The sequence below is a fragment of the Pristiophorus japonicus genome, chromosome 6, assembly GCF_044704955.1.
Source record: "Pristiophorus japonicus isolate sPriJap1 chromosome 6, sPriJap1.hap1, whole genome shotgun sequence".
In the NCBI taxonomy this organism is placed as follows: Eukaryota; Metazoa; Chordata; class Chondrichthyes; family Pristiophoridae; genus Pristiophorus; species Pristiophorus japonicus.
The window spans coordinates 122,838,834-122,861,084 of record NC_091982.1 but is presented as its reverse complement, the minus strand read 5'-3'; the positions used below and the strand labels follow the sequence as shown (position 1 = coordinate 122,861,084).

Sequence of the window (22,251 nt, the reverse complement as noted above, 5' to 3'; positions counted from 1 at the left end):
GTGGTAAAGCAAATTGTGAGGAGGACACAACAAATCTGCAAAGGGATATAGACAGGCTAAGTGAGTGGGCAAAAATTTGGCAGATGGAGTACAATGTGTGAAAATGTGAGGTTATCCACTTCGGCAGAAAAAATAGAAAAACAACGTATAAATTAATTGGAGAAAAATTACAAAGTGCTGCATGAAACACAAAAAGTTAGTATGCAGGTACAGCAAGTAATCAGGAAGGTAAATGTAATGTTGGCCTTTATTGCAAGGGGGATGGAGTATAAAAACAGAGAAGTCCTGCTGCAACTGGTGAGGCCACACCTGGAGTACTGCATACAGTTTTGGTCTCTGTATTTAAGGAAGAATATACTTGCATTGGAGGCTGTTCAGAGAAGATTCACTAGATTGATTCCGGAGATGAGGGGGTTGACTGATGAAGATAGGTTGAGTAGGTTGGGCCTATGCTCATTGGAGTTCAGAAGAATGAGAGGTGATCTTATCGAACCTTATAAGATAATGAGGAGGCTGGATGCAGAGAGGATATTTCCACTCATAGGAGAAACTAAAACTGGAGGACATAATCTCAGAATAAGGTGCCGCCCATTTAAAACTGAGATGAGGAGGAATTTCTTCTCTCAGAGGGTTGTGAATCGGTGGAATTCTCTGCCCCAGAGAGCTGTGGAGGCTGGGTCATTGAATATATTTAAGGCAGAGATAGACAGATTTTTGAGTGATAAGGGAATAAAGGGTTATGGAGAGCAGGCAGGGAAGTGAAGCTGAGTCCAAGATCAGATCAGCCATGATCGTATTGAATGGTGGAGCAGGCTCGAGGGGCCAGGTGGCCTACTCCTGTTCCTATTTCTCACTTGAGTGTTTTGTGTAAATTCACTGAAAACTGCTCTGGATTTTCTCTTTCTTTTAATGGCATTATATTCAAAGGCATCAATATAAACTGTTCTTACACATATTCTGCCTGATATGCATAAATGATGATTAAATGAGTTTCAATTTTTATGCTTACAGACAAAATTGCTGCTCTGATTCTGATGCACGCCCTTTCCCCCCAATTGATTACATTGGGGAGGCGGTGGGGGCAGGGGGTGGGGGGGGGGAGCCGGGGGGCAGGGGGAGGGGGGGCCGGGGAGTGGCGGGCTCAGGTACAGGTACAGTTTCTGCCTGATTATCTGAAAGCATAATGGTACAAGACCCGTATTAAGGTGAGGGCAGTGGGGCAGGAATGGAGCAAGGAATGCAGAATAAAGCCTTCTGTTGTCGGGGGGTGAGGGAAGTGGTATTAGAGAAGGAGAGGGGATAAAGATACTGCTGTTGCCCCCAGCAGGCTCGACCTCGCCACGGCGCCCACCCCCTACGGCCAATGAGCTGCAGCACTCATTCCTCAATGTCGGAGAGGGGTCACAGGTCAGGTTTCCCTCCTCCGGTCCTCTGCTGCTCCTGTTTGTTTTGTGCCACCTTGGCCTGCAAAAGAAAGGAACTGGTGTGAATAAGAACCCAGCTTTATGTGGAATATATGCCTGCCATGGTTGAATAGCTGTGAATGAGATGAGAGTGTGAGTGTGGGTATCTGCAGATGCTTGGTTTGGTGTGGGGAAGTGCTGGTTTACACAGTGTGCACGGACAGAGGTTGACAGGCTGGTGTGGAGGAGGTGAGGAAGCTTGTACTCACTTTGACACCCGACATAAGTCGTTGAATTCCTTGCGGCACTGGATGAGTGCAGGCCAAGATGTCACATAACAAACGGGAGCAGCAGAGGACCGGAGGAGGGGAACCTGACCTGTGACCCCTCTCCGACATTGAGGAGTGAGTGCTGCAGCTCATTGGCCGTAGGGGGTGGGCGCCGTGGAGAGGCCGAGCTTGCTGGGGACAACATCGGTATCTTTATCCCCTCTCCTTCTCTAATACTACTACCCCCCGCCCCCCCCCCCCCCCCCGACAACAGAAGGCTTTATTCTGCATTCCTTGCTCCATTCCTGCCCACTGCCCTCACCTTAATGCGAGTCTTGTACCATTATGCTTTCTCTGCACCTCAGAATGCTGGCCGACATCCCCCTGGGACTCCTCTGGCCGACACCCCCCTGGGACTCCTCTGGCCGACACCCCCCTGGGACTCCTCTGACCGACACCCCCCTGGGACTCCTCTGGCTGACACCCCCCTGGGACACCTCTGGCCGACACTCCCCGGGACTCCTCTGGCCGACACCCCCCTGGGACTCCTCTGGCCGACACCCCCCCTGGGACACCTCAGTGCTGGCCGACCTCCCCCGGGCCATCTGTCACCACATGGCCCGGAACATTTGCTGTGATGTCCTCCTTCTCGAGGCAGGGAAGAGGAAGGCCCTCCTGGTCTCTAGTGCCCCCACCAATGCCTCCAAAGCCTCATCACTGAATCTTGGCCCTCTCCCGTGAACGCTGAAAATGAGCATCAGCAGGTTCAAGTGACCAGCCCATTACGAGTGGATGGAGCTGGAGTTAAGGGTTCAAGGCGGATTGCTGAATGGAATTCAGCTGAAATTAGGCAAGTGGCTGTGAATCACGCCCCTGAGGCCAATAGCACCTCATTTAGCCCCCCCCACCCCCTTCACTCCTGGGGCGAAAACATCAACATTGCCACAATTTGGCAACCCATCTCAATGGACGCTAAATTTTCTCTGAGAACCAAATTAACGCCCCAAGCGGGGTGCTGGCCAATTTCGTCCCCTTAGACTCTTAAGTGAGGCTCCACCCTGGCACAGATGCAAATAGGTTGGGACTGTCAAAGAGATTTTCTGTGATACTGGGCCTTAAAGGGTTACATTATGAGGACAAGTTGCATAAACTTGGCTTGTATTCGTCTTGCGTGTAGAAGCTTGATCTAATTGAGGTGCCTCAGTTAGTGGTTACAAGGATTTGATAGGGTAGATACAGAGAATCTATTTCGTCTCGTGGGGGAATCAAGAATGAGGGGACATCATTTTAGAAATTGAGCCAGGCGATTTAGCAGGGAAATCAAGAAACACATTTTTCCACAAAGGGAAATTAAAGTCTGGAATCCAAAGGGCTGTGGATGCTGGGGGACAGTTGGAGCTTTCAAGACTGAGATCGATCGATTTTAGTTGGGTAAGGGTATCAAGGGCTATGGAACAAAGGTGGGTAAATTATGATGAGGCGCAGATCAATTATGATCTAACTGAATGATAGAGCAGGCATGAGGGGTTGGGTGGCCTCCTCCTGTTCTTCAGGAGTAAGACAAATTGTAGTTTGTGGGTACCTCAAAATCCTTCGGCGGCTCTGAAAATGCAAGATCAGACTTTGGTGATAATGTACAGAGGGGCAGTAGTCGCTAGGTGCAGCAATATGGCCAGGTTAGAAGCAATTGTTTTCCTGGGATATACGTTTGATGCTTGTCGCCCGTAGTGACTCGGGACAGGGGTTGTTCGAGGCTGGAGTAGAATCCCTCTTTGGTCTCATCTGGTGCGTCGAGTGTTGGGGTGTACGCACTGATGACTGTGCTCTGATTCCGGGCTAGGGTGAGTGGAGAATCATGAAACGTTCACTTATCCCGCAGGAGTCTTTGAGGCGGCTCACCAGCTCATTCTTGATGGTGAAGCCAACTCCATGAAGGCGGCGTTCTTCTTCTGGTTTACCTTTCCAGAAGACGGTGTAACCATCACCTTATTCTTTGAGATGGCCTTCCCTTGCCCGCCTGGTCTCGCTTAGGGCGGTGATGTCGACGCCGAAGCGTCTGAGTTCCCAGGCAACGATAGCTGTGCAGCATTCCGGTCTGTCGCTGTTAGAGTTTTCCATGAGGGTCCTGACGTTCCAGGTCCCGAACTTCACTTTGAACGAGTGGAAGATGCCTGTGCGTGTTCTTTTAATGTCGAGTGGCCGTTGCACACCGGCTATTGCACGGGCTTAGCTGAGTAAGGTCTTGGTCCAGTGGCAAGGGGGTCCAAGACGACTGGAGACCAGGCACTGCTGTATGGGCCTAGTTGCCTATGGTAGGGTGTAAGCCGTAAGCTCGGCACTGAGCAGCGCCTTCAGGAGAGGTAGTGGGAAATCTGAGGTGTGATGAGGGACGCTGGGGCCCTGCTCCATTTTAGCTTCTCGAAGTGTCGTGAGGGAAGCCAAAGTGGCCACTGCCATTACCCGCGCCATGTGACTGACAGGGACTCCGTCACTGTTCCTCCAGCTGCTTTCGCCTCCGCAGGTTGGGCCGCTGGGCGAAGGGACTCTGGAATCGCCGCCAAGGCCGGCTCACAGAGTCACAGTGCAGATTCCGTCCGCTACATGGTACAACGGACGTGATCTTCACTGCGCGACAAATACAAGAGAAATGCAGGGAACGGCACCAACCTTTATACATGGCCTTCTTTGACCTTACAAAGACCTTTGACATTGTCAACCACGAGGGATAATGGAATGTCCTCCTCGATTTCGGCTGACTCCAAATGTTTGTCACCATCCTCCGCCTGCTCTGTGATGACATGCAAGCCGTGACCCTGACCAATGGATCCACCACAGACCCAATCCACATGGACTGGGGTCAAGCAGGGCTGTGGAATCGCACAAAACCTCTTCTCGATTTTCCTTGCTGCAATGCTCCACCTCACACTCAACAAGCTCTCTGCTGGAGTGGAACTACACTATAAAAGCAGTTGAGTCTGTTCAATCTTTGTCCCCTCCAGGCCAGATTCAAGGTCATCCCATCCTCTATCGTCGAACTACAGTACGCGGACGACAGAGGCCGAACTTCAAGCTATCGTCAACTTCTTCACCGAGGCGTCTGATAAGCATGGACCTTACACTAAACATCCGTAAGACAAAGGTCCTCCACCAACCTGACCCCGCCTCACAGCACTGTCCTGGACAATGTGGACCGTTGTCCATACCTCGGGAGCTTACTATCAGCAAGGGCAGACATCGATGACGCGGTCAACATCGCCTCCAGTACACCAGCACAGCCTTCATTCTCCTGAGGAAGAGAGTGTTTGAAGACTAGGACCTCAAATCTGGCACCAAGCTTATGGTCTACTGGGCAGTAGTGATACCCGCCCTCCTATATGACTCAGAGACATAGACCATATACAGCAGACATCTCAAAGTGTTGGAGAAGTACCACCAACGCTGCCTCTGCAAAATCCTTCAAATCCACTGGGTGGACAGATGCACCAATGTTAGTGTTCTCGCTCAGACCAACATCCTCAGCATCGAAGCACTGACCACACTCGATCAGCTCCACATCAGGAGGGCCACATTGTTCACATGCCCGACACAAGACTCCCTCAGCAAACGCTCTGCTTGGAACTCCTACACGGCAAGTGAGCCCCAGGTGGGCAGAGGAAAAGTTTCAAGGACACCCTCAAAGCCTCCCTGAAAAAGTGCAACATCCCCACTGACACCTGGGAATCCCCTGCCAAAGACTGTCCTAAGTGGAGGAAGAGCATCTGGGAGGACGCTGAGCACCTTGAGTCTCGTCACCGAGAGCATGCAGAAACCAAGAGCAGGCAGCGGAAGGAGCGTGCAGCAAACCAGACCCACCCACCCACCTCTTCCCTCAATGCCTATCTGTCCCACCTGTGACAGAGACTATAATTCCCCCATTGGACTGTACAGCCACCTGAGAACTCACTTTTAGAGTGGAAGCAAGTTTTCCTCGATTTCGAGGGACTGCCTATGATGATGATACATGTTTGATGACCAATATAATAAAAGCAAATGCTTAATATACAAATAATCAGATCATTCAGGGTCTCAGCTGAGGAGATCTGTCTGCATAGAATGACTGCTACAAGTGGATGGAAGCTGTCATGTATTGGCCTGGAAGTTGCGGTGGGTAAGAACAACGGATGAGCAGTATTCACTGCTGTTATCCCTCTGACACTGACACAAACTGAGGATTTAACGCATGCGCATCCTAATGTGGAAATCCTGAAGTTGTGGTCGGTCATTCACTGCTCTCACACTGGCTGCACTGTGCCCGCCCGACACCCCCCATAGCCGGCAATCAGTGCAGTCAGGGAAATCAGTGAAACTGATGAAAACTTGGCTTTTCCACAGTAATATCACTGTTAAATACCCCATTAAAAGTCAGACCTTGTTGGATTAGGTGTAACTGGCGTTTTAACAGTTTATTGACTGCCAAACAAACGTTATGGCCCTGCAAAACTCATTTAAATATTGTGGAGTGTCAAATTTCTCCATAATGATAAAAAAATTACAATTATTAAGAAACTTTAAAAAAAAATGTTTTAAGTTTGTTTATCTTTATTTCAGGTTTACCTTTCCCCCATGCATGAGCCACAATCTTTGTTTTGCTCTCTCCAACATTTTTAAAAAGTCAGAATAAATGAAGCCTCTTTACATCCTGGTTCCTGGTCTGTGAGAATCCTGCACTGTGATTGGCTGCTTAGACTGCTTGTTGACATCACAGCAGCTCGTGCTATGAAATTCCCACTAAACTGCACTAATCTCAACTGCACGTCGGAAAAGCCCAAGTTCTCGCCCAGAGATGGCGAGGGCTTTGTGGGCAGCTTACCGCAAGCCCACCGGCGATCACTTTCACTTCACCGCTCACCCCACATTACATAGAAACATAGAAAATAGGTGCAGGAGTAGGCCATTGGGCCCTGGGAGCCTGCACCACCATTCAATATGATCATGGCTGATCATGCAACTACGGGCCAATGGTCTTATTGCTAGCATTTATAATGGTGGGTACAGTTTCACAAACAAGTTAGGAAGAAATTATTGAAAAATTGAATTAAACAATCACTTAACAAAATAATTCCTTTTGGTAAAATGGGATAAAGCTGAAATGAGGAAAGGTTACACTTACCTACAATTGTGAACTGACTGGTGAGCCCAATTGTGATAAGCATGGAGAAGAAAATAATGGACCATAAAGGGGAAACTGGAAGGAAGAGAATGGCATCTGGGATGGCAAAGAACACCAAACCTATACCTAGAGAGTGGACAAAATTGATGCAATGTCATTAATGAGGCTCAAATTAATAGGTCTGACTTGAACTTTACCCAACCCAGCGGTAACGGGATGGTAATTAGAACATAAGAACATAAGAAATAGGAGCAGGAATAGGCCATACGGCCCCTTGAGCCTGCTCTGCCATTTAATAAGATCATGGCTGATCCGATCATAGACTTAGCTCTACTTCCCTGCCCGCTCCCCATAACCCTTTACTCACTTATCGTTCAAAAATCTGTCTATCTCCCCTTAAATATATAGCAGAGAATTCCATAGATTTACAACCTTCTGAGAGAAGAAAGTCCTCCTCATCTCAGTTTTTAATGGGAGACCCCTTATTCTGAAACTATGCCCCCTAGTTCTAGATTCCCCCACAAGTGGAAAAATCTTCTCTGCATCTACCCTGGCAAGCCCCCTCAGTATCTTATATGACCGATGCGCATCAGTGACTGGCCTGTTCCCTCTCTGCATCATGTTTGCTGGGGCCTTCTGCTACTCAGCTGAAGTAGGTAGGACTGTCTGCCTTGCACACACTTCGGCCTCCTCAACTTGGAGAGGCAAGTAGGTGGAGCTCCTCGCCCCATGCAAGCTCCATCCAAGTAAACCGGCCGGTGAGGAGGAAGAAGCCCCAGAAACATAGACACTGTGGTGGGGCCCAGCAGAAGCAGGAGCACTCCCTGGCAGTGCCAGAATGAGGTTCAGGCCCTTGATAAGGTTCTGCAACCTCCCCGCTGATGCCAAGGGCAAGGTGCCCTGCATCTCTCTGCACCCATCTTGTCCAGCGCCCTCATTACCTTACATCACACCAGGAGCAGGAGCAAGTGAAGGTCTGACCTTGGCAGAGCCCGACTACCCTCAGGAAGGCACATACCTGACTAGCAGGGCTAGCTGTGACTGGGTGGTCCCATCTGATGCTAAAAGACCGACAGGCAGAGTCAAGTACCCCCTGCAAACAGAGGTTGCAATGCCCTCAACTCCTAGAATACACAGCACAGAAGGGGGCCATTCGGCCCATCGTGTGCTCGCTGGCTGTTTGAAATAGCGATCCAATTAGTTCCACTCCCTGCTCTTTCCTCCTACCCTGAAAATTTTTCCTTTTCCGGTATTTATCCAGTTCCCTTTTGCAAGTTACTATTGAATCTGCTCCCACCGCCCTTTCAGGGAGTGCATTCCACATCACGACAACTTGCTGTGTAAAACATTTCTTTCAGCAACTCCCCTCTGGTTCTTTTGCCAATTATCTTAAACCCGTGTGCTCTGGTTCCCGACCCACCTGCCCAGGTAAAGATTCCCCCTATTAACTCTCAAAATCTTTCATAATTTTGAACACCTCTATCAAACCTGCTCTTAACCTTCTCAGCTCTAAAGGAGAATAACCTCAGCTTCTCCAGTCTCTCCATATAACTGAAGTCCCTCTTCCCTGGTACCGTTCTAGTAAATCTCCTCTGCACCCTCTCCAAGGCCTTGACATAGAAACATAGAAAATGGGTGAAGGAGTAGGCCATTCGGCCCTTCGAGCCTGCACCACCAGTCAAGAAGATCATGGCTGATCATTCACCTCAGTACCCCTTTTCCTGCTTTCTCTCCATACCCCTTGATCCCCTTAGCCATAAGGGCCATATCTAACTCCCTCTTGAATACATCCAATGAACTGGCATCAACAACTCTCTGCGGCAGGGAATTCCACAGGTTAACAACTCTCTGAGTGAAGAAGTTTCTCCTCATCTCAGTCCTAAATGGCCTACCACTTATCCTAAGACTGTGTCCCCTGGTTCTGGACTTCCCCAACATTGGGAACATTCTTCCCACATCTAACCTGTCCAGTCCCGTCAGAAACTTATACGTTTCTTTGAGATCCCCTCTGATCCTTCCTGTAGTGCTCAGAATTGTACACAATATGCAAGCTGAGGCCTAACTAGTGTTTTACCAAGATTTAGGATAACATCCTTGCTTTTCAACTTTATGCCTCTATTTATAAAGCCAGGATCTCTTTTCAGCCACAGAAGGTGGTTTCAGAGATCCGTGAAGTGCATGGCACCATCTAGAATAACTTGTATGAGCAATTCCAGTACACAGGTCCCTGAAGGCTATTATGCTGTGCACTCCCCTATGCAAACGGTACCAGTACAAGCAGAGGCAGCCACATCCGGTCCCGATTGAGATCCAGTTCTCATTTATTTTTTATTTATTTGTTCACAGTCTGTGGGCGTTGGCAGCAACGGCAGCCTTTATTACCCATCCCTAATTATCCTCGAGAAGGTGTTGAGCTGCCATTTCAAGGTAATTAAGAGTCAAGCACACTGCTGTGGGTCTGGAATCACATATAGCGGCAGATTTCCTTCCCTATGGGACAATAGTCAATCAGATGGATTTTTACAGCATTCCAGTAGTTTCATGTTCACAATTACTGATACTAGTATTTTATTTTTAATTCCAGATGTATTTAATTAACTGAACTTAATTCCCCAGCTGCTGTGGTGGGATTTGAGCTCTTGTCTCCAGATTATTAGTCCACGCCTCTGGATTGATCCAGTACCATAACCACCATGCTATTGCTCCCAGTCCACATCCAATCCAAACTGGAGAAATGTGAAGTAATGCATTTGAGGAGGGCAAGAAAATACACATTAACTGGTAGGACATGAGAAGTGTAGAGGAACAGAGGGACCTTGGAGGGGCATGTCCACAGATCCCTGAAAGTAGCAGGCCAGGTAGATAAGGTGGTTAAGAAGGCATACGGGATACTTGCCTTTATTAGCCAAAGCATAGAATATACGAGCAGATGGATTATGCTTGAACTGCATGAAACACTGGTTAGGCTACAGCTGGAGTACTGCGTGCAGTTCTAGTCACCACATTACAGGAAAGATGTGATTGCATGAGAGGGTACAAAGGAGATTTACAAGGATGATGCCTGGACTGGAGAATTTTAGCTTTGAGCAAAGATTGGATAGGCTGGGTTTGTTTTCTTCGGAACAGAGGAGCCTGAGGGGAGACCTTATTGAGGTGTATAAAATTATGAGGAGCCTAGATAGAGTGGATAGGATGGACCTATTTCCCTTAGCAGAGGGGTCAACAACCAGGTGGCATAGATTTAAAGTAATTGGTAGAAGGTCTAGAGGGTCTTTAATGGTAAATGTCTTCACCCAAGGGCAGTGGGGGTCTGGAACTCACTGCCTGAAAGGATGGTAGAGGCAGAATCCCTCACCACATTTAAAAAGTACTTGGTCGTGCACCTGAAGTGCCGTAACCTACAGAGCTATGGATCGAGAGCTGGAAAGTGGGATTAGGCTGGATAGCTCTTTGTCGGCCGGCAAGGACACGAAATGGCCTCCTTTAGTGCTGTAAATTTCTATGATTCTATGACATACGATTGATGGTGGTATCCAGTTCTCCTCACGCTTCTCTGAAGTGCCTTGGGACATTTTTCTAAGTTAAAAGTGGTGTGTACATGTGAGTTAATGTTATTGTTGTTATTGTATATTAGTAGTAATAAGAACATAAGAACATAAGAAATAGGAGCAGGAGTAGGCCATATGGCCCCTCGAGCCTGCTCCGCCATTTAATAAGATCATGGCTGATCCGATCATGGACTCAGCTCCACTTTCCTGCCCGCTCCCCATAACCCCTTATTCCCTTATCATTTAAGAAACTGTCTATTTCTGCCTTAAATTTATTCAATGACCCAGCTTCCACGCTCTCTGAGGCAGCGAACTCCACAGATCCACAACCCTCTGAGAGAAGAAATTTCTCCTCACCTCAGTTTTAAATGGATGGCCCCTTATTCTAAGATTATTCCCTCTAGTTCTAGTCTCCCCTATCAGTGGAAACATCCTCTCTGCATCCACCATGTCAAGTCCCCTCATAATCTTATATGTTTCGATAAGATCACCTCTCATTCTTCTGAATTCCAATGAGTAGAGGCCCAACCTACTCAACCTTTCCACATAAGTCAACCACCTTATCTCTGGAATCAACCTAATGAACCTTCACTGAACTGCCTCCAAAGCAAGTATATCCGTTCGTAAATATGGAAACCAAAACAGCACACAGTATTCCAGGTGTGGCCTCGCCAATATCTTGTATAGCTGTGGCAAGACTTTCCTGCTTTTAAAGTCCATCCCTTTGCAATAAAGGCCAAGATTCCATTGGCCTTCCTGATCACTTGCTGTACCTGCATACTAACCTTTTGTGTTTCATGCACAAAGTACCCCCAGGTCCCGCTGTACTGCAGCACTTTGCAATCTTTCTCCATTTAAATAATAACTTGCTCTTTGATTTTTTTCTGCCAAAGTGAATGAGCTCACACTTTCCAACATTATACTCCATCTGCCAAATTTTTGCCCACTCACTTAGCCTGTCTATGTCCTTTTGCAGAATTTTTGTATCCTCCTCACAGATTGCTTTTCCTCCCACCTTTGTATCGTCAGCAAACTTGCTACTTAAAACTCAGTCCCTTCTTCCAAGTCCTTAATATAGATTGTAAAAAGTGGGTGTCCCAACACTGATCCCTTCGGCACTAATATACCTGGTTCCTTGGAGCTATGAGCAATGCATTGTAAGCGTGGCTGATAACTCGTTGGTACAATCCCATTACTCAACAGCGAACAGATATGAAGGTGCACATGTGCAAACCAGCACATGTATTGAATTTAGGACGTTACAACAATTGTTGTTGATTTAACCAGGTTGTTCTAGTGGACAGGAGGGAAGAAGAGTGTTACAACAGGTCCCAGAGAAAGTCACCATAGATTAGATGGAGCCCAGATCAAGGCATGGAAGGCAGCATCTGACCAGCCATAGTCGTTTGGCATTCTCGCCTTTGCCCAGTTCTTTCATTGGTGTAATGTATGAACCCACGAGGATGCTCACAGGTTGGCTGAGCTGTTGAGTTGTGAGTGGCTTAGCCCCCACACCAACTCTCCCCAACCCACACCCGCTCCCCCCACACTCCTTCCCGACGCCCCCACATCCCCTCCCCCCACACCCCTCCCCGACACTCCCACACCCACTCCCCCCACCCCCACAGCCCCTTCCCGACATCCCCACACCCACTCCCCGACACCCCCACACACTCTCTCCCCACCTCCACACCCCTCCCTGACACACCCCCTCCCCGACACCCCCTCCCCAACACCCCCACATCCACTCCCCCCACACTCCACACCCTCTCCCCCCACATCCACTCCCTGACACCCCCACACCCCTCCCCGGCACCCCAATGCCCCCTCCCCACACACCACACAACCCCTCCCCAACACCCCCACACGCGCTCCCCCCACACCTCTTCCCGACACCCCCACATCCCCTGCCCCCACATCCCTCCCCGACACCCCAATGCCCCCTCCCCCCACCGCCACACCCACTCCCCAAAACCCCACACCCTCTCCCCTGCACCCCCTCCCCAACACTCCCACACCCACTCCCCCCACAGCCGCTCCCCAACACTCCCACACCCACTCCCACCACACCTCCTCCCCAACACCCCCACACCCCCTCCCCGACACCCCCATACCCCCTCCCCGACACTCCCACACCCACTCCCCCCACACCCTCTCCCTGACACTCCCACACCCACTCCCCCCACAGCCCCTCCCCGATACTCCCACACCCACTCCCAACACCCACACACCCCCTCCCCCCACACTCCCTCCCCAACACCCTCACACCCCCTTCCTCCACATCCCCTCCCTGACATTCCCACACCCGCTCCCCCCACAGCCCCTCCCCAACACTCCCACACCCACTCCCCCCCAAACACCCTCCCCAACACTCCCACACCCACTCCCCCCCAAACACCCTCCCCAACATCCCCACAACCCCTCCCCGACACTCCCACACCCACTCCCACCATACCCTCTCCCCGACACTCCCACACCCCTCCCCCCACACACACTCCCCCCAAACACCCTCCCCAACACCTCCACACGCCCTCCCCGACACTCCCACACCCACTCCTCCCACACACCTCCTCCCGACACCCCCACATCCCCTCCCCCACACCCTCTCCCCGACACCCCCACACCCACTCCTCACACCGCCTCTCCCCCACACCTACTCCCCCCACCCCCACACCCCTCTCCCCCACACCCTCTCCCCCCACCCCCATACACTCTCCCCCAACCTCCACACCCCCTCCCCCCACATCCCCTCCCCGCTACCCCCACACCCCCTCCCCCCACACCCCCTCCCCAACATCCTCACACCCCCTTCCTCCACACCCCCTCCCTGACATTCCCACACCCACTCCCCCAACACCCCCTCCCCAACACTCCCACACCCACTCCAAACACCCACACACCCCCTCCCCCCACACCCACTCCCCCCAAACACCCTCCCCAACACCCCCACACCCCCTCCCCCCACAGCCCCTCCCCAATACTCCCACACCCACTCCAAACACCCACACACCCCCTCCCCCCACACCCACTCCCCCCAAACACCCTCCCCAACACCCCCACACCCCCTCCCCGACACTCCCACACCCACTCCCCCCACACCCTCTCCCCGACACTCCCACACCCACTCCCCCCACACCCCCTCCCCGATACTCCCACACCCACTCCCAACACCCACACACCCCCTCCCCCCAAACACCCTCCCGAACACCCCCACTCCCCCATCCGACAATCCCACACTCACTCATCCCACCCCCACACCCTCTCCCCAACACCATCTCCCCCACCCACATACCCTCTCCCCCACACCCTTTCCCCCAAAAAACATACCCTCTCCCCAACACTCTCTTCCCGATGCCCCCACACCCACTCCCCACACCGCCTCTCCCCCCACACCTACTCCCCCCATCCCCACACACTCTCCCCCCACCTCCACACCCCCTCCCCCCACATCCCCTCCCTGACACCCCCACAACCCCTCCCACCCACCCCCAATTTTCATTCCACTGGAGAGGTAGCCCATCCAAGCCTAAGCGATTGAGAAAAGTGGTGTTACACATTGTAACATTGAAAAAAATACCTATAAAGGGCTAGAACAGTCTCTAAATTTACAAACAATATAAAAATAGGAGACATATTAAATAATTCTGTGGACCAAAGGAAGCTGTAATGATATGATAATGTGGTAAAATGGGCAAAACATTGCAGAGGGAATTCAATATCAGTAAAGTGAGTTGGTATAATTTGATTTTTGATATTGCATGGATAAGATATGTTTAATATTACAGATATCTGACTCTGTAAGCTGTGAAACAGTCGCGTTTTGCATATAAGCCATGTGTCCAAGGATGGAGAAGATGACAAATCCAGCAAGCACACTTGTAACAAAATCAATAACACTGATAATGATGCTGTCTGTGTAACAGTTGTTGTGGAATTTGTTGTAGGATGACAGTGTTGTTAAACTTCCCATGGACACGGACAGAGAGTAGAAAGTTTGTGTTGCAGCATCTTTCCAAACCTGATAAATGTAAGGTGGAATTAATTAGCAGTGAAAGAAATTTCTTGGACTTTTTCCCGATATCTCAAACATTTGCCAATGTTTTGCTTCCCGCTCCCTGCCCTGCTCTCATGAAGGCATTAACTCACCTGGGTTCACTGTCAGCATCCAGTGTCATGGTCACGTGGCCATTGTCCATTTGAGAGCCCGATTTGAATGAACCAATGGTGCAGGAGATCACAACAAATCCCAATCCTGCCATCACATGCATCACACGGGCAGCATGAGTTGCTGGATAATCACCAGGGGCGTGGATTTGTCTCATTCTCTTCCTTTCTTGGTGCAGAAGCACTGTGGGCAACGGTAACACTGCTGCCACAATCCTGGGCCAGGTCACTCAGTGCAGGCCAGGAATTGATACTTGGACCTTCCTGGTCAGTGTGATATCTTCCTCAAAATCTATCTCGAGTTTAACAGCGGGCAGATTATTTTACAGGTGACTGGCAAGGTGAGTGAAAACTTAGCCACTATGGCAGAAATCAGGCCCGAACTATTTTACTCCCATAGGGGGAGACTTCCACCTTTATTTTTGGCCGTTTTCTCGACGGTACAACTGTTTTTGGGAGAGAAACTGCCCGGTGAAGGTTCCCCCTTACTTTTTGAATGGAACCGCCCAAATCTCGAAGCGCCCGCCGGGAGCACACCGCTGACGTGCACCGCCGAGAGAATCGCCGGAGCGTAAGTTTGGCCTCCAGAACGTCCAGATCGCCGAGGGAACCGCCATGTGAAAGCTGCTTAAACCGGGCGGTAGGTGAGCATTCTGCAAAGAAAGGTAAGTTAAAGGTTCTTTATTTGTTTTTTAAATTGTAAAACAGCGATTAGGTGTAAAACTAACTTGGGAATGTTTTTTAACTTTTTATTTTTTTTTGGCGAAAATGTTTTTTGAAGTTTTCTCCCTCCCTGGGCCCAACCGCAGCCTCGGAGTCAATTTTTAAAAACATTTTAAGAACTGCCTGTTTCACTTAGTTTCCCCTTAAACCCCGAGAAACCACCAAGAATACTGGTGCAAGATCCATTTTCTCGGCAGGCGGTATTTCTTACCTTCATTATGGAGATTTTCCCCAGCGTTATTTGCAGAACATTAGCGGTGTTTCTGGGCGGTGGGGGGCTTTAGGGAAAGTCTCTGGGAAAATGTTCTGTTCTCGAGTGCTAACTTGGGATTTGTTATTTGAGTACAAAATTCACAAAGTCATAAAAATGTTAACATGAACAAAGCCCAGAAATTACTGTTGCCGATTGTGGTAGATGACTATTGACATTACTTTGTCTGTTACTTTAGCGGCGGCCTGGGAACAGCGTGGAGGCCCCGACCTGCGAGAGACCATCAGCAGCAGGTCGGGGCCATAAACGGAGCGGCGAGCAGCGGCCTGGGAGCAGTGTGGAGGCATGTCACTACAAGGTACAACGCGAGCTGGTGCAGGAGGGCGACGGCAACAAAGAGTGACATCAGCAAGGTCCAGGTCAGTGATTGGAGCGTGGGCAGATACAGCAGGAGCGGCAAAACTGGGGCGAAGGAGTAGCGAGAGACTGTGGAGGGACGTGATTGGAGCCCAGGAGAGGCGTGAGTTCGAGGCCAGGGGCCCAGGGGAAGCTCGGGCCAGCCCACACTGCAATATTTGTACACACTAGGTCCGTGCAGCAGAGCAGGTCTCCAGTCATTCTGGTCAACCCTTGCCACTGGACCGAGACCTAGCTCTGTCAAGCCCGTGTGGTGACCACCACATGTTAAATAACCTATCTTCCAACCTTGAGGATGTAGTTTGGGTTCTTCTTTCGAAACACCTGTGAACTCATCCTTTCTTTGGCGTGGATGCGGGTCATCCTCATTTCGATGATGACTTTAGCGAAGGTGTTAACTTATTTAAAATATGCAGGTTAACACCTACATTAAAAAAAGCAGACAGCGGAATATTGTACAAACACATTAAGCATTCTTTTGCTTATACCCCAACTGTAAATTGATAAAAATAGCTCCACGTATATGTATATGTAATAACACATCTTGCAAGATGCTCACTGCAACATGGAGCATTCAAGGGAATAATCCAGGCATCAGCTCCCATTCCACCTGCTAACTTTACCTCGAGATGCAGCACTAAATTTATAACTTGAGGGGCCAACTTGCCCCTTTTCAAAAGGAGTCTTTTCGCCCAGAGGAGGGAGGCACGGGAGTTGCTCAGGAGTTTGCGGAGGCGTTACCATGGCAGTGCCGCGCCCCGTGGTTAGCGCCCCAGTCTGCCGGGCAACCGGCAATGACGTCATTTGCGTGCTGCCGATCCCTCACCGCCTCGGCCGACCCCTCACCATTCCGCGCCGACCCCTCACCGCCCCGTACTGACCCCTCACCGCCCCTCCCCGACCCCTCACCGCCCCTCCCCGACCCCTCACCGCCCCGCACCGACCCCTCACCGCCCCACGCAAACTCCTCACCGCCCCTCCCCGACCCCTCACCGCCCCTCCCCGACCCCTCCGCCCCTCCTTGACCCCCTCACCGCCCCTCCCCGACCCCTCACCGCCCCACGCAAACTCCTCACCGCCCCTCCCCGACCCCTCCGCCCCTCCCCGACCCCTCACCGCCCCGCGCCGACCCCTCACAGCCCCTCCCTGACCCCTCACCGCCCCACACCGAACCCTCACCGTCCCTCCCCGACCTCTCCGCCCCTCCCCGACCCCTCACCGCCCCTCCCCGACCCCTCACCGCCCCGCGCCGACCCCTCACAGCCCCTCCCTGACCCCTCACCGCCCCACACCGAACCCTCACCGTCCCTCCCCGACCTCTCCGCCCCTCCCCGACCCCTCCGCCCCTCCCCGACCCCTCTCCGCCCCGCGCCGACCCCCCCGCAGCCCCTCCCTGACCTCTCACCGCCCCACACCGAACCCTCACTGCCCCGTACCGACTCCTCACCGTGGGGGAAATTGACCCACGGGCCAAGAAGCTGGCCATTATCTGTTCTCGGGGCGCTCCTTAAAGAGGAGAGCACCAGCCCCGGGCCGCCATCTTTTTTGCCTGCCGACTCTTGGGTTGGCTCTACGATTGCGCCATAGTGTGGTCTGGGCCGCCATCGTGCAGCCCGGCACTCCGTGTTGGGTGGCGGGCTGCTGGCCCGTCACATGCTTCTCTGGTGGCCCAGTGGAGCCCATCAGAGGCTGTGCATAGTGCGTAGCGGCCCGGCCCTTTAAGTGAAGGGGAGGGGCGTTGAACCGTGTCAACACCCCAATAACGCTCTGGTACCCCCCCCGCCAATGGAAGTGGAGCACGCGAGATTGCGCTTCGCTTCCTTTGAGGGTCTGGAAGCCGAATTCAACGGCAGGGGTGCCCGGCGCAGAAAGTCCTAGTCCCAGATGTTTACCGCCCCTTGAATATGTGGTTAAATACACAGAAAAATAGAGAGAAATATACAATTTGCTGACTAAGATATCTGCATGCTGTGTTTACCTCAGCATCAGCCAGTTTTGAGAAGTCTGACTGGCTCCTGATGTAGAATGCAATTCCTTTATAGGCTCCGTCCAGGGTAACTCCTCAGATTAGAATTAAAATAAGGATCAGATAAGGGAATGTCACAATGAAATACATCACCTGAAAATGGAGAGTAGCTTGTTAGAGTTGCCTGTATTCCTGGTGTAACATTTACAACATTGAATCCAATTGAACACAAAACTAATCGTATTGTAATCAATACAGGGAATGCAGCAGGAGACAATAACTACATGAAGGGTCTAGTTAAGCTGCATAGTGACTCTAAATAGCAAAATATTATTCTAACGTATTTGTATTGATGATCAAAGTGGCAAAACATTCCAATAAGTGCAATGGGACAAATGGAGTGAGCTTTATCCATAGATTGCATCACTACATTTGTTGCTTACTTCACTCAAATAAAAACATGAAAATCAAACCTAGCAAACCAACTGCCATGACAATTAAAATCCTTCGGATGACCCAAAGCACTTCACCACCAATCAAGAGCTTTTGAAATATCGTCACTGTTGCAATGTCTGCACACACAGGAGATGTTTGTGCTCAGCAACATCACACAAATAAGATAAGTGGTGCCCGCAGGGAGAACAACTTATGAGCAGGGACCTTGAAAGGGTCCACAGTGGTTCAGACGGGCCATTTCTGAGATGTTAATGCTTTTGCTTTATTTCATGCCAGTCATTAATGCATTTGTTTTTTTTGCCCCTACCTCCTGTTCCAGGCACCTGTGAGTGTCAATGGGAATAATCGAAGACATGTTTGAGAGCAGTGCAGAGGACTGAGCACGTATGACTGCTCAAACATCTTGCGTGTATGGCTGCCAAATCTTGCTACAATTGTACAGGGCCTTGGTGAGACCATACCTGGAGTACTGTGCACAGTTTCGGTCTCCTTATCTAACGAAGGATATACTTGCCTTGGAGGCAGTACAACGGAGGTTCACTAGATTGATTCCTGGGAGGAGAGGGCTGTCTTATGATGAGAGATTGTGCAGAATGGGTCTATAGTCTCTGGAGTTTAGAAGAATGAGAGGTGATCTCATTGAATACAAGATTCTGAAGGGGATTGACAGGGTAGGTGCTGAGAGATTGTTTCCCCAGGCTGGAGTGTCTTGAACCAGGGGACACAGTCCCAGGATAAGGGGTAGGCCATTTAAGTCAGAGGTGAGTAATTTCTTCACTCAGAGAGTTGTGAATCTTTGGAATTCTCTACCCCAGAGGGCTGTGGATGCTGAGTCTGTGAATATTTTCAAGGCCGAGATAGATAGATTTTTGGAGGCTAGGGCAATCAAGGGATATGCAGATTGGGCGGGAAAGTGGAGTTGAGGTCAATGATCAGCCGTGATCTTATTGAATGGCGGAGCAGGCTCGAGGGCCTGTAGGGCTTACTCCTGCTCCTATTTCTTATGTTCTTATGTACCTAAAAGATCGGCATCTGCATCTGCAAAGAAAGGTGAAATGGCCGTGCTTTATCCGACACAGTGCAGGTGGGGGCTCCTCAGCCAGAGGAGCTTTACTACAATATTTGATTGCCTGACCAACCTTTATGCCAGCTGATTCTTCAGAATAATCCTGACCACATCATGCTTTATGCAGTACTACATGAAAGAAGGGATGGCAGCGTGATCAGGAGCTAGGCTTCTCCGATTGGCTGCAGCTGACAAGGTGTCACCAACCATTTCTGCAGCCCTCGTCATATCTATCTGAGAATGACTGGCAGGCGGGAGAGGGGAGCGTATCTCAGCATCTGGGTCAGAAATACCATACAGAAGAAGGCTGGCACAAGCAAGGGACAGTAATGACCAACCTGTGGCCTGAAGCTTGGCAGCACCACCTTGCAGAGTATGCCGCAACACCGATCATGGGGATGCACACAGGGCAACGTTCCCCACCAGCTAACACCTCATGCACCAATATCTGAACCTCAGGAGCTATCACATAGTGCATTGGGTCACCAATCCGCAGATTCAGGCCTGTCACTAGGGCACACTTTGTCTTAATTTTCTTATTCAATTTCTTAATACCCTTTCCCTACAGTCTGGGCCGACATACAACTGCTGTTTAAGGGGATTGTCCTATGAGGAGAGATTGAACAGGCTCAGCCTATATTCTCTAGAGTTTAGAAGAATGAGAGGTGATCTCATTGAAACATACAAAATCCTTATAGGCCTTGACAGGGTAGATGCAGGGAGGATGTTTCCTCTGGCTGGGGAGTCTAGAACCAGGGATCACAGTCTTAGAATAAGGGGTCGGCCATTTAGGACTGGGATGAGGAGAAATTTCTTCACTCAGAGGGTGGTGAATCTTTGAAATTCTCTGTCCCAGATGCTCAGTCATTGAGTATATTCAAGACAGAGATAAATTTGAGGATATTAAGGGAATCAAGGAATATGGGGATAGTGCAGGCAAGTGGAGTTGAGGTCGAAGATCAGCCATGATCTGATTGAATGGCAGAGCAGGCTCGAGGGGCCGAATAGCTTACTGCTGCTCCTGATTCTTATGTTCTTATGTTCTTTTCCAAAGTTAGTTTTTACCTTTCCTGAACACTTGATTCCTCTTCACAGCACTATGCAAACTACCAGCCAGCCAAGAAGCAGGCAGAGTGCGAGGTGCCAGACTATCGTCCCAGTCTCATTAATTGAACTTGTATGTTGTAAAACTGCATTTCTAAAGGAACAAAGACAGAAAATTAAATAACAGTGTGGATTATATACGAGCATATTACCTCCTTTTTTTAATTTAAGAGTTAATTCCCGAGGGAGGTCCGGAGGCTGTTTCGTTACTTGAATAAGAGCGGCACAGTAAGACAAGAACAAATTCAGCAAAGAAACAAAATTGGAGATGAATTTAATTCATCATTGCCTCTTGCTCATGGAGCCAATCAGATCTGAACCAGGATCATGGGTGAATGGCCTGGGTGGAGGTAATGATTGCGGGGGGGAGGGGAGAGCTGGCAGCGTGGGACGGGCAGATGGTAGAAATACGTTCGAGGTGCTTCTTGTTTCCACCAACCACGTGCAAACGAGATGGGACTCCCACTGTAATGTATGCATCTGTGAGTATGCTCACAGGTTTGTAGAGCTGTTGAGGCTGCTCCTCAATTTCTGGTTGCACTTCAGTCCCACACTCCTGATCTTTGAGCACCCAGTGCGGAGGGGAGCGGCTAGGTCCGAGGGCCTCCTCTTAGGACTGCTCCTGGGCACAGCCAAGGGGGCCATCAGCCGGTCCAGGCAGCGGGCGGTCGAGGGGGTCGTGCAACCTGACTGCCTGCCTCTCTTCCGCACGTACATCCGCACCAGGGTGCCCTTGGAGATGGAGCACGCGGTGTCCACCGGTACGCTCGCGGCCTTCCGCGAGAGGTGGGCACCGGAGGGACTGGAGTGCATCGTTACCCCCGGCAACCAAATTTTAATTTGATTTTATATGTTTTAAAGTTTAATTTGTTTTAATTGCCGGTTTTAGTGTCCCCCTCCCCTTTTATAGGGGGCACTTGTAAAATGAATGGTTTTACTGCCCAAAAAAACCATAAAAAACTCCCACAAAAATCACCCAAAAAAACCCCCAAAAAAACACCAAAAAAAGGGCATTGATAAGTTGATGGAGTGTCCCCCAGATCAGGGGGCACTTGATTTAACTGTTTTGTTCTCCAACCAGAGGGACTGGAGCACATTATCAACCCCGGCAACCAAATTTTAATTTTGAACCATGTAATGTCTAAAGAGTCATTTGTTTATTTGTCGGTTTAGTGCTCTTTAATCAGGGGCACTTGATTTACAACTCAAAAGAGTTGTAGAGCTGTTGAGGCTGCTCCTCAAATTCTGGTTGCACTTCAGTCCCACACTCCTGATCTTTGGGCACCCTGTGCGGAGGGGAGCGGGTAGGTCGGAAGGTCTCCTCGTAGGACTGCTCCTGGGCATGGCCAAGGTGGCCATTAACCGGTCCAGGCAGCGGGCGGTTGAGAGGGCCATTCAGCCCGACTGCCTGCCTCTCTTCCGCGGTTACATCCGAGCCAGGGTGTCCCTGGAGATGGAGCACGCGGTGGGCACCGGAGGGACTGGAGTGCATTATCACCCCTGGCAACCAAATTTTAATTTGAACCACGTTATGTCTAAAGATTAATTTGTTTATTTGTCGGTTTATTGCCCTTTAATCAGGAGACACTTGATTTACAGGTACAACTCAAAATAGTTGTAGAGCTGTTGAGTTGGGAGTGGCTTAGCCAGTCACGTGTTATTCACAAGACTCAATAAAACCTCAGCCAGTTGGGTTTGGGGGACCCACGATGAGGCAGGTGGTTGTGAGCCTGGTGGATGAACGGGTAATGTGTAGTGTGATTGTTAAACCTTTT

The 22,251-nt window shown here is 50.3% G+C and overlaps 1 pseudogene; it reads right to left on the bottom strand.

Moving 5' to 3' along the window:
• Positions 1-4,160: 4,160 nt before the first annotated feature.
• LOC139266162 (sodium- and chloride-dependent neutral and basic amino acid transporter B(0+)-like) overlaps positions 4,161-22,251 on the bottom strand; it is a 29,958-nt pseudogene continuing 11,867 nt past the window's right edge.